The sequence below is a fragment of the Pinus tabuliformis genome, chromosome 8 (genome assembly GCF_031772625.1).
Source record: "Pinus tabuliformis cultivar Carrire ecotype Pingquan chromosome 8, CPIR1, whole genome shotgun sequence".
NCBI lineage: Eukaryota > Viridiplantae > Streptophyta > Pinopsida > Pinales > Pinaceae > Pinus > Pinus tabuliformis.
Genome location: NC_142294.1, coordinates 1,746,806,698 through 1,746,818,823, shown reverse-complemented (window position 1 = coordinate 1,746,818,823; position 12,126 = coordinate 1,746,806,698). Strand labels below are relative to the sequence as shown.

The 12,126-nt window shown below is 35.7% G+C and overlaps 1 pseudogene; it reads right to left on the bottom strand.

Annotated features, from left to right (window-relative positions):
- Window positions 1-6,624: 6,624 nt before the first annotated feature.
- LOC149243098 (UDP-glycosyltransferase 86A1 pseudogene) lies at window positions 6,625-7,137 on the bottom strand (annotated as a pseudogene).
- Window positions 7,138-12,126: the final 4,989 nt, after the last annotated feature.

Sequence of the window (12,126 nt, the reverse complement as noted above, 5' to 3'; positions counted from 1 at the left end):
AGCAACTGCTTTGTTGATGTGGATGCTTAGAGAGTTCATGGCCAGAATGAACAAAAGAGGCGAGAGGGGGCATCCCTGTCGCAGGCCTCTCTCGGCTTGGAAAAAATGAGAGGGAATACCGTTGATAATGACCGCATAGTTCACATTCTCTACGCATGCCATAATCCATCGAATGTTATTGGATCTCAGACCGATCTTAGCTAAAAGACATTTGATAAACCCCCAGTCTAAGCAGTCGTATGCTTTCTGCAGGTCTATTTTCATGATGGCCGCTGCTGTATTTTGAGAAGACATAGAGAAGAGGCACTCCTGTGTATTAGCAACGGCATCCAGAATGTTGCGGCCTTTCAGAAAAGCATGTTGATCCTTAGATAAAAAGGAGGCGAGAGTTCCTTTAATTCTTTCAGCAATAACCTTGGTGATGATTTTGAAGGAGATATTGCATAGAGATATCGGTCTGTAATCATAAAAAGATTCTGGCTCCCCCTTTTTTGGAATTAGAGCAATCAAAGTGGAAGTAGTAATATGGTGAATATTGCCAGTCATCCTAGACGCTTCCACCATCCTCAGTAAATCATGCTTAATGAGGTTGAAAAAGTGGGTGAAAAATTCAATTGTCCAACCATCCGGCCCAAGGCACTTATCTTTCTTGAAGGACTTCAAAATTCCAAGAAGCTCATCTTCTGTGATTGGCTGAAATAGGGCCTCATTTTTCTCTTCGTCAAACATCTGAGGAGCCAGTTCAATACCCCATAAAATGTCCCGAAAAGCAACATCTTTTCTTCTGCTGAATTGATTCTTGAAATAAATTACAGCCTCCTTTGTGATGTCATGTTGAGTTATAGATGAGCCACCATTTCCATTCCTTATCTTCCATATGGAATTTTTGTCACATCTGGCACTTGCATAATTATGAAAAAATTTCGTGTTCTTGTCCCCTTCTTGAAGACATAAATCCCTGCTTTTAAGCCTCCAAAAGGTTTCATCTTGCTTCAACAGTTTAAATTTTTTCCTTTCAAGCTCTCGTATGCTACATTTCATGCTGAAAGAGCATGAGTTAGCATCTGACTCTTTCAAAATACTATCCAGTTCCTGTTGAACAGTCAGAAGATCCTTCCTATCTTTTTCCTTTTTTTCAATTTGCCATTTTTTCACCAGCTTTCTCATAGCGGCCATCTTTTCTCTGAATGTAAGAAACGGGGGGAGCATAGCTTTAGCTGACAGCTCTTTCCATGCATTTGAGATAAGTTCATTGAAGGCTGGGTCCTGTAGTAGAGTTCTATTGAATTTGAATGGATACCCCTTTTTGAAACCTTTCTCCGGCCAGGATAGCAGAATTGGTCTGTGGTCGGATACAAGAACATTCTCCACTGACGAATGAGGCATGCCCATCTTATCAATAATACTTACATGCACTAAGAAACGGTCAATCCTTTTTGCAATATAGGCCTTATCAGTTCTACCATTCACCCATGTCGGCTTCTTTTCCGAGGGAGCGATATCCACCAAATTTTTATTTAGAAGCTCGAGCTTAATACTATCTGCAAGCGAGTCCTTTTTCTTACAACATCCCCAGCATTCATCCAAGCTCAGTGTTACATTTAAGTCACCTGCTATTATCAAATGTTCAATATCAAACATGTCTGATGTGAACAGTTTTTCCCAGAAAGGAGCTCTGTTTTTATAAGGCGCATAAATGTTTAAAATGTTTATAGGAATATCTTTGCCCCTAATGGAGGTCGAGATGATGATCCCTGCAAAACACTTATATGATTTAGCTCTGATCCACATAGTATCCCATAGAGTTGCTAAACCCCGTGATAGTCCTCTTGCCTCTGTGGCCACCATATACCACGATGGGAACATCTTCCTAAAGTAAGAAATGGAGGCCTCACAACTGTGCATTGTTTCTTGGATTAGAATGATTCCCGCCCTGGAAGAGTAGAAGAAATTTTTCAGTATTAGAAATTTAGGGTCAACACCAAGACCTATGATATTCATAGAGATAATAAAAGTCATTTGGAGGATTCACCAGCGGCGCTTGCTCTAAGAGGTTGTGGATCTGGCATGCCATAAATAGGTACATCGATCAAAGAAAGGTTCCTGACCCCACTATCCGTAACAGTAGTTCTTCCTCTAAAATGCCTGTTGCCTCCTCGGGTCTTTTTCCTTATAGCTATATTTTTAGCAAAGTCTGGGCTTATGAGAGGTGAGGCCTGGTTCCTAGGTTTGTGGATAGTTAATGGCTCCAGTTCGAGAGACTTTTTGCTGAGAAGAAAATCCAAATCACTGTCATATGGATTAATTGGGGAGGAAGAAGGGGAATTTACAGGGGTGACAGACACACATGGGGGTTTTCCTTTTATTTGGAGGAAGACGATATAGTTATGGGAATTGATCCCGAGGAGAAATCCTTTACCAGTTTGGGAGTAGGGGAAGGAATAGCTTTATCATCTCTTGGTTCCGGAATGGGAGAGCAGTGGAAAACTGTAGGACTATTTATCGGATGACCAACGATATTAACAGGGTTGCCAGGTCTGGATCCTGGAAACAGAGGGGGGTCCTGTGACAAAACCCGCGGAGGAGTTGATGATCTGGGATGTTGATCTTCCAGCACCTCTGTGGAAGATAGACTGGCCGATGAGAACTGTCTTCTCACCTTTTGTCGAAGAAACCTGTTTTTGAGAACCTTATGCTGAGGACAATTTTTAATCAGATGGCCGGTTTTATGGCAGGCTGCGCATCTGAACGGGATGCCCCAGAAGTCCAGTCGTTGCTTGATTATCTGATCTCTCCAGGCAATCTCGATGTGATCTGGATATCCCCCCCTATAGGATTTTTCTATGAGGATCCACGCTATTCTCTTATCCTTTTCACCCAAACACCAGGGGTCTACATAGACAAATCTGCCGATAGAATTGCCTATCTCCTCAAGGGTTTCCTTAGACCACAGCTCTAAAGGAAGGTTAGGAAGTTTAACCCAGATGAGGTTATTGGAGGGCGTGTTTTTCAGCGGATCATACCCAATATACCACCTGTAAAGAGCGAGGAAACTTCTTCTAAACACCCACGGACCTTTAAGAATAGCATCAGCATCTGCAGCAGCAAGAAAGTGAAAGCAGTACCACTCTTTCATAAGGTTTGATATAATAGGGGTATAACCTATCACAGGTTTCCAATGGATTGCAATCCATTTCCTCATATCATTCATTTCGGGGAAATGCCATCTACCTATAAGGGCGAGGTTTTGTAAACTTTCAATCCTTTCGGTCAGATGAACACTATCAAGCTTGATTGCAGAGGGCGGAGCAATTATTTTGACAGGGTTTTGCGACTTGTTATAACGATCGCGCGGGGCCTGTTTCTTCTGTTCCGCGCTGCCTCCTCTACGGGATAAATGACGTGTTCTTTCAACACCTTGGAGAGACGGTTTAACAGCCACATCATCCAGGGTGGATTGCCATCCACCGGCTAGCGAGGCATTCTCCCATGCCCGCTCTTCCTCCATGGTGGCCCATATGAGAGCCTCCATGACAGGAGCATCGGAGCCACCCTCCATACGCCTCCAAAAAATCTTACCTTGGGTTTAGCAGGATTTTAGTCAAATTACCAGACCGGATGAGTACAAAAACATAAAAGCCCTCTGGCTTGCATCATATGGGTGAGCCCTGATAGAATAAATACCTGGAGAGGATAAGTGTGGGAAAGGGGCTGTTCTGACACCAAAGTAGGATTATAGAATAATCGAGAGGATATAAAGGACGAAGAAAGTACACCACCAGAAATAAATGCATGTACTAGCTCAGGGAAAACCACCAGAAGGGTTCAGAATCTTAACTTAAAGATGACAGCAGCTGGCCGTCATTTAGACCACAAAAGGGATGATCCTAGGAATTAGCAGATTTTTCAGGTGTATGACAGGGCATTAAAGGACAAACTTTCAAATCCCAATGCCATTTTGAATTTTCATGAAAAACCTGGCCACCGAAAAAGAAGATTTTCCGGCACAGGAAGGAGGAATTGTTCCACACCAGTAGAGCTGGGAGAATTCGAAGCCGAGACTTTTGTGGGATGACTTAGAATGGTGGAGAATCGTTACATGCGAAGCAACAGCAGTAAACCTCCCAAATACACCAGTATTCCCTTATTCTGAACCTTATGTCTTTACACGGCTTGTAGACTACTATGAGCTTCCTGAATTTTTGTATAATATCTAAGATTTCAAAAACTATATAACGACAAATTCTTTCCAAAAATGAAGTTTATAAACACGATAAGCCTGCAGCATTCCCATAGCCTAATCTGCAATATTCCAGGCCAAATTATAAGTGCAGTCTTGGACAATGGACAAATACTGAAACATTTAATTAAAGGACTGATAATTTTCTTCACAATTTAAATCAGGGCACACCAATATTTTTTTTGTGTAATTATCATCGTAAGCCACAGTACCATCATCTTAACAATAGCAGTCAACCACAAATAACACACAGCACCATGCATTAAGCCTATCCATCGTTGTCATGCGTATATTAAATAATAAAGGATTACTTAAAAGATGTAGTTGTTGAATATTATCAATGTGTTGACGGAATGAATGAAGAGAAATTATAACTAAGGTAGAAGAATCTGAAATAATTGTCTTTAGTAAAATCTAAAGAAATTAAAATTAATTGTTTCTTAATTTTAATTTTTAAATTGTTATATTTGTTATTTCAGTTTCGCAATAGCGTTTGATATATCCATTGAGTGCATTGACGATCACAATTAGGATGATGGAGATGTAGCGTGAGATAGCAACGATTATAAGAATTAGTTATAACTATCAATTGTTCCAAAAGGTACAAAGAGAGGCCGATATGATTATTAAATTGGAATTGTTGAATTTTTCTAGAAGAGTTAATTGGTTTGTGGAAAACCTTGTTTTCTTGGACTGGATCATTATGCAATTACTTTTCTTTAGATGTTTTGTTTATATCTATATTACAAAGAACACATTGAATGTCTTATTTCATTTTAGAGTAAGTTAATTACCCAAAATCAAGAAACCTCTATAGATGGCCAAGCATATACGAAGAATACATCTCATTCATATGCAATACCAAATCCATCTTTTCTTTTCTCTGAGTAAAATTTCAAAAGCATGAACTATGTGGTGTCTAGTACCGAGGCACATTTTCCATTTGGTTCTAAAAAAATCACGTGCCTAATCTTCTTAACAATATTTTGCACATCTCTATATACCTTCCCCACCAGCAACACTAGTGTCTACAAGAAGAATACCTACAACAATATCTAAGGCCAATCATCCTTTTAGTGGTTGACGACGCCTTTCTAACATGGCCTATTCACTCAAATTCCAATCCCTATCTACCTATATTTTCACCTCGCCATTATTATAAACCACATGTTCCATTGTGGGTAACACCAATTATCTCTAGTCATACACTAGTTTGGTCATCTTTGGTTATTATAAGTCCTTTCATGGCTCTGAGGTTGCATCAAGGTAGTTGTCGTGGTGGTGTGACAAGAGCATCCACTTCTTGATGTCGGTCTTTATTTGGCTAGAATTCTGTCACTTACCATTTTGAATCTATTCCACCTAAAGTGAGGAACAATATCCTTCAACAGGGAACAAGGGAATTTGGTGGCAGACCATATTTCTTTGATATTGAAATCATTGGAAACATCTTCAGGTGGACTCCCGAGCCTAGGAAGTTTCGCAAACGAAGACTTCACTTTCTCTATTCAGTGGCTTTGCACCGTCAACTCGAAACCAAGGCAACTCCAATGCTCATTTTCAAGTCATAATATTAGACTAATAGTCTATTATGTCACTTGGTCACTCACTTTTGTATCTGCTATGTTTAGTTCTCTTATGTTCTATGGCGATCCATATGTCTTAGAATTCTATATATGAACATTGTTTGGTTAGAATTCCCACCAAGCATCAATGCAAGTAATTGTCAATGGCTACATAATTAAACAATTTCCATATATTTTTTGATGTCCTTTTTGGCTAAACCTCAATGGAGTAATGGTTGCTAAATCCAACTGTTAAGGGGACCCACGGAGTTTTTGGGAAAACATTTTCTCTTAACGTATTTATTTAACTTTCTAACTCATAACAAAATACACTGCCTTAAAACACTTCTATTAAATTTTGTAAATACAAAACTAAAATTGTAAAATAAATAAATATTCATTTATTTATTTATTTTAATGATGTGAATAACTGCCATCATTATTAAAAAAAAATAAAAAACAAAAATTATATAAAACTTTACGCTTATGATAAACGAAAATAGTTATAATGATTCACTGGTAAAATTCAGCGTAATCAATTAAATCATCCTCTACTTAAATAGAAAGGGAAAGAAGCACATATTAGAATACCACAAAATTAAATTAAAGTCGTTTTATTGTTTTGAAACCACACATTTTAGCTATAAAGACAGGATCAAACAGCGCTCAATTTCATTTTTTTTCCCTTCCGAATTTAAATAACTTCCAATTTATACGAATAATTTTGTATAAATTCAACTAAAACATTTATAAACTCAGCTCAAACATCATGCGTCATACGAGTGATAAACATGTGTGAGAAGGTTCACCATCATGCAGTTATTTACCGATACGGTTCCCCTTCAAACCTTCTAGGAAGCTCTCAATGTTTATATCCGAAGATCCTCCTCTTCGCACTGCAGTCCTCGCATTGTCTCTTAGAGCCTCAACATTTTTCTTTACCTCCGTCCCTTCGTCACTGAACAATTTTCTGATAGTTCTGGATATCTCTTTCTTTAGTATCAGTCCTTTCCCACCACTCAATCTGTATCCAATTTTCCATTCATCGACCATGAGCTTGCTATTGGTGAATTGATCCGCCCAAAATGGAAGCCCTACCATGGGAACTCCACCAGCTATGCTTTCAAGCATTGAGTTCCATCCGCAATGAGTAACGAATCCTGCAACGGACGGATGGGATAACACTTGCAGCTGATTGCACCATGGAACAACGAGCCCCTGCCCTTTTATCTCATCCAGAAAACCGTGGGGTAAGCTGTCTGAGACTGTTGAAGAGACTATGTCTGGACGAAGAGCCCAGAGGAACAACTGCCCGCTGTCCTTCAAAACCATCGCTATTTCCTCCAGCTGAGCTTTAGTCAATTAGGCTTTGCATCTAGCCACTCGGAACAGTCACATTCTGTCCAAATGCTCGTTCCAACTCTCATGTCCTTGGAATGTTCACCTTTCAAAAAACCAGAGGGAAGCAACGGACCAACATGTAGTACCAAAGGGTTCAAATTTACTTCCTTTCTTTCGAGATCGTCAAAAGAATTGCCAAGAACAAATTGCGCACAGAACAAACCACAACAGCGAGCAGAACCCATTAGAGAATTTCAGGGTATCCAGCGAAGAGCGAACCCAATTAGAATTATGGGTATCCATACCAGTTTAAGGAAGAAACTATTGGTAACAATCGATATATTGAGTTGGAATCAACCCGAGAGCCGAACAACCAAAACTTTTGGTGAAATCCTGAGCCTTTTGACTGCCAGAACCCGCGTCTAGGTGAAACAATACCCCTGCAGTCCAAAAACATGAATTCAGTTACCATTTGTAGAAAGAAATAGAGAAAAAAAAAAAAAATTAACAACTCTTATCTAGAGAACAAAAACACATGTGTTTATGACAATTTGAAGGAAAATAAGCACCTGTCGGGTAATGGCCTGCAGATCGAGCTGAGATTTCTATCGTAGGAGAAGATGGAAGCTGACATAGGTTGAGGGGCCAGTGTAGAACCCCTCGAACAACAACAAAATTCTGTTAAGTCAGATGGGTCTCGGCGGAATATAGTGAGCTCAACATAAATGCAAAACTGCGCCCAGAACAAACCACACCAGCGAGCGGAACACATTAGAGCAATCAGAGAATGGAAGTCAAATTTCGAAAAGCTCTTTACAGAGCTTCAAACCACGGCTTTGGGGGTTTGGGGATTAAGTCTAAAGAGTTGGCGGCAGGTAGTTTTAATGGGTGTATGAGGTATATAATTTAATACTAATTAGTGCTTGCCAAAAGTCAGGAAGAAGAACAGTGCTTGCCAAAAGCCAGGAAAGAAGAACAGCAACAACAAATGGCAAACCAAACAAACGGAAAAACGGTAAAAATATCTTCAAGAGTAACATAAAAGAATGGGAAAAAGCAGTAAAAATATCTTGTCATGCTGGAAAAAGCAGTGACACTTCAAATCAACTATTGAAAGTGTCTGACCTGATCAAATGGAGCAGGATAAAAGTGTTGACGAAAAAGTTGATGCATAGGAAGGCCTATCGGCCTAATTATATTAGTTATGTAATTAGTGTTTTAGTGCCTCTAGTACCTGTATTTTACAAGTTATGTGCGGGTTGAGTTGATATATGTCTTTTTTTTAATTAAGAAAAAAATAAATAGTTAGTTAATAAGAAATATGATTAACAAAATTTAAATTTAAGTAGATATTTTTTTTTTTTTTTTTGAATTTCAATTATTTTTAGTGCTTTTTTAAGAAATAGATTCAATATATTTTGCATTTAAATTTTAGATTAAATATTTTTGAAAATTTTAAAAATGTGAGATTTTAATTTGAAATTAGGACTGGCTTCCAAAATGACAATCTAATAATTTTTTCCGCTTCGGGTCCGACTCTAGATTGTTGATTGCTGGTTTTTGCAGTGTTTTTCTTTTGAGAGTTTTGAGGTTTGGTTGTAGGGATCGGGGCTTTTGCCTCTGACCCGTTAATAGTTAGTGTTGTGTTTTCTCCTTGGTCCACAACTTACCGAGGAATGTTTTATTTTATGTATTTTATTTACTGATTAATGAAATAGAAGGTCCCAACTCTTGCTTTAGCAAAAAAAGACAATCTAATAAATTTAGTTTTCATTAACTGACTTTGGTTACTTGATATATATTTATTACTCAACTCTTTTTTATTCTCATCATTTACCTACTTTATCTTTATCACAATTATTGTTATCTGTAATAAACACGAGCTAGATTTCCCTAATTTCAAGTCAATGCAAACAAACAATGTCACTACTCTAATTTAAGATCAACAATAACTAGAATGCATTAATTTCTAATCAACACATACAAATGATGGCATTGCTATAACCAACCACTATGTTGTAGAGGGAAAACTCGGGGCATTTTAATCCCATGTCAAGGTCAATCATCTCATGGCTAACATTTTTCAAATGGAAGGTAATTATATGCAAAATATAATTATAATTGAAGTTAAAAAACAAGATATTTTAACTAATAGAAGAAATTACTTTTTCATAAACGTTACTATTTTATTTAAATAATCCATTGTAAATCGACTATTTCATTTATTGATTAGATCACACTATTTAAAAATACAATTTAAGAAATTACAAATGATAACATAACTATATCTTAAACAATTAAATTAGTTAAAATACATCTTAACTATTTAAACTTATTGATGATAATATTTAGAGAAATTCATAACAAAAATTATCTATTTATAACCAATAAAAACATATCATAGATTAGATTTACAATATCAGAGTGTGTGTTATTATCTATCTATCTATATATATATATATATATATATATATATATGTATATATATATATTGTGACTGATTGGCTCTTTCATGAGATTAAATTTCAATTCCTCCTAATGAATTTTAAGGTATTATTATTTTAATTTGTATATTATGTAAATTTTAAATTATAAAGTTGATCTCAAACGTATACATAATAATGATAATTTAAAAATGTGGCACTGTTGCCTCCAACTGGAATGATCTATCATGTGCTGAGAGGGATCAAATCCTAGAGGTGCTAACCTTTCAAGTTCTACACTCCAAAAAGAAATTTTCCACGTGATAGATTTTACCCTCTCAAAACTTGATAAATCCAAGGAATTACATGGATCTAAGCTACTTTCTAATATATAAATTAAATTTGGGTAAAAAAAGATAATAATCAGCTTTCACAACCACTTCAAATAAACTCGTTAGATTAATATATCAACTAATAAATTTAATACTATAAAAATATTAGTTTATTTAAAAAAAAATTAATTATACAATTTTTGTTTTGTTGTTTTATTTTGTTATTTATTATTATTTTAAAATACAGTGAGAAAACTTATTATAATTTAGTTGTTTTATTTTGTTATTTATTGTTATTATTTTAAAATACAGTGGGAAAACTTATTATAATTTAGTTGTCAAATTAGTAAAGGGGTTAGACGTCACTGGCTACTATCAACAAATAACTCACCATTGCAATTCAAGGAAACCACGTTACTTGAAATAACCACTTGGTGGTTCCTAAAGAAATAGACTTTCACTCTTACATGTTGCCAAATACCTATGAGTCTTAAGCCCTTAATATCTTCCTTTACATTTGATAAAAATAAACTATTAACTAAACAAACAAAAACAATTTAAAACATTCCAAATTCAATTATACAACTTATTATATTATTTATATTTTTTTATATTTTAATTTTAACTAAACATAATTTTTTACAAATTTCTAAAATACAATAAATATATATTACATTTATAAAATTAAAATTTTAATAAATATATTACTACTTTTATGAATATATTACTACAATCCATTCAAGAAGCTGTAAAACATAATATAGAAAGAGATGGGGGTGGAGTGCATTGAAGAATTGTAAGGCTCTCCATTAGATCCAGACAAAGGAATGAAGTCTATGAAATTGCTGCCATGTATATTAACTATCTCATATACGCCATCCAAGATGCCCTTAACCCAAGATGCCCTTAACATGGAAACAACTGGGGTTGTTGTGAAGGCATATTCACGTCGACGGACAACGAGAAATCGTCCATGAATAATAATGGTAACTATCTCATATACGCCATCCAAGATGCCCTTAACATGGAAACAACTGGGGTTGTTGTGAACGCATATTCACGTCGACGGACAACGAGAAATCTACATGAATAATAATGGTAACTTGGGGAATATTGATGAGAGGCAGAATCGTGTAAAGAGCACAGATCAGTGGAAACAAAAAGGAGGAAGAGATTAACATGAATGCTACAAGTGAGGAAAATTAAGGGACGAAGAGATTAACATGAAGGTTACAACGGAAATTTTAAAGGTTAAATGAAATTGATGGGTAATTTTCTATGTTTTTTTATTTATTTATTTATTAAGTAAAATTGATTTCTCTAAATTTTATAAGATAAAATTATTTTACTTTAAAATTTACTAAAATTTTAAAAAACTATAAAATCTTTAAAATTTGGATTTTTTTTTTAAGACTTAAATGGTAACATAAAGTGATAAAAAATAGTGCACATAAAACTTCAAGTGCAATTGGATCGGTAACAACATTGATGGAGTCCAATGAGGGTCTAGAGAGTCTCTTGCTCCACAAAATCCAAGCAAAAGTAGAAGCATAAAAAAGGGCTAGGGTTAGACAAACTAAAAACTATCTTTAGACAAACTAAAAACTATCTTCAAAATAAATATAAGATGACAATGTTTTTCATTTATTGTTAATTGTACTAAGAATTAGTATATGGAGAACATATGGTTATAGAGTCTCTTAGTTGCAAAAGGGGCATCTCATCACTATTTCATAACAATGCTTCATAAGTTTCCTTGTAGGGAATTACTTAGGCCAAGTTTTGTGTGAAATTTTTTCAATGGGTTCTAGTGACCTTTTATTGGGAAGGTTGTGACAATTTGATAATAAAGTTGATCATTATCAAAAGAATAATGGTTTTCTAATGGATAAGGGCTGAAAAAATTTTAGATTATTTTTTGTGAAAGAGGAAGATGGGGACTATGGCAAGAACAATAGTAAAGTTATCTTGTGTACAACAATAGAGTTTTGGAAGGAGGAAAAGTAGACATAGTGTTGTTTTTCACTTATGCTCAAAATACGTTAAGTTGGAATTGTAGCACAATTAGAGAAAGGTTAGATAGTTGGGAATGGAAGGAGGAAAATAAGGCATAGTGTTGTTTTTCACTTAAGCTCAAAATATGTTAAGTTGGAATTGGAGCACAACTGGAGAAAGGTTGGATAGTTGGGATAAATTAAATAACTATTGTGAGAGTTTGTGGTAGT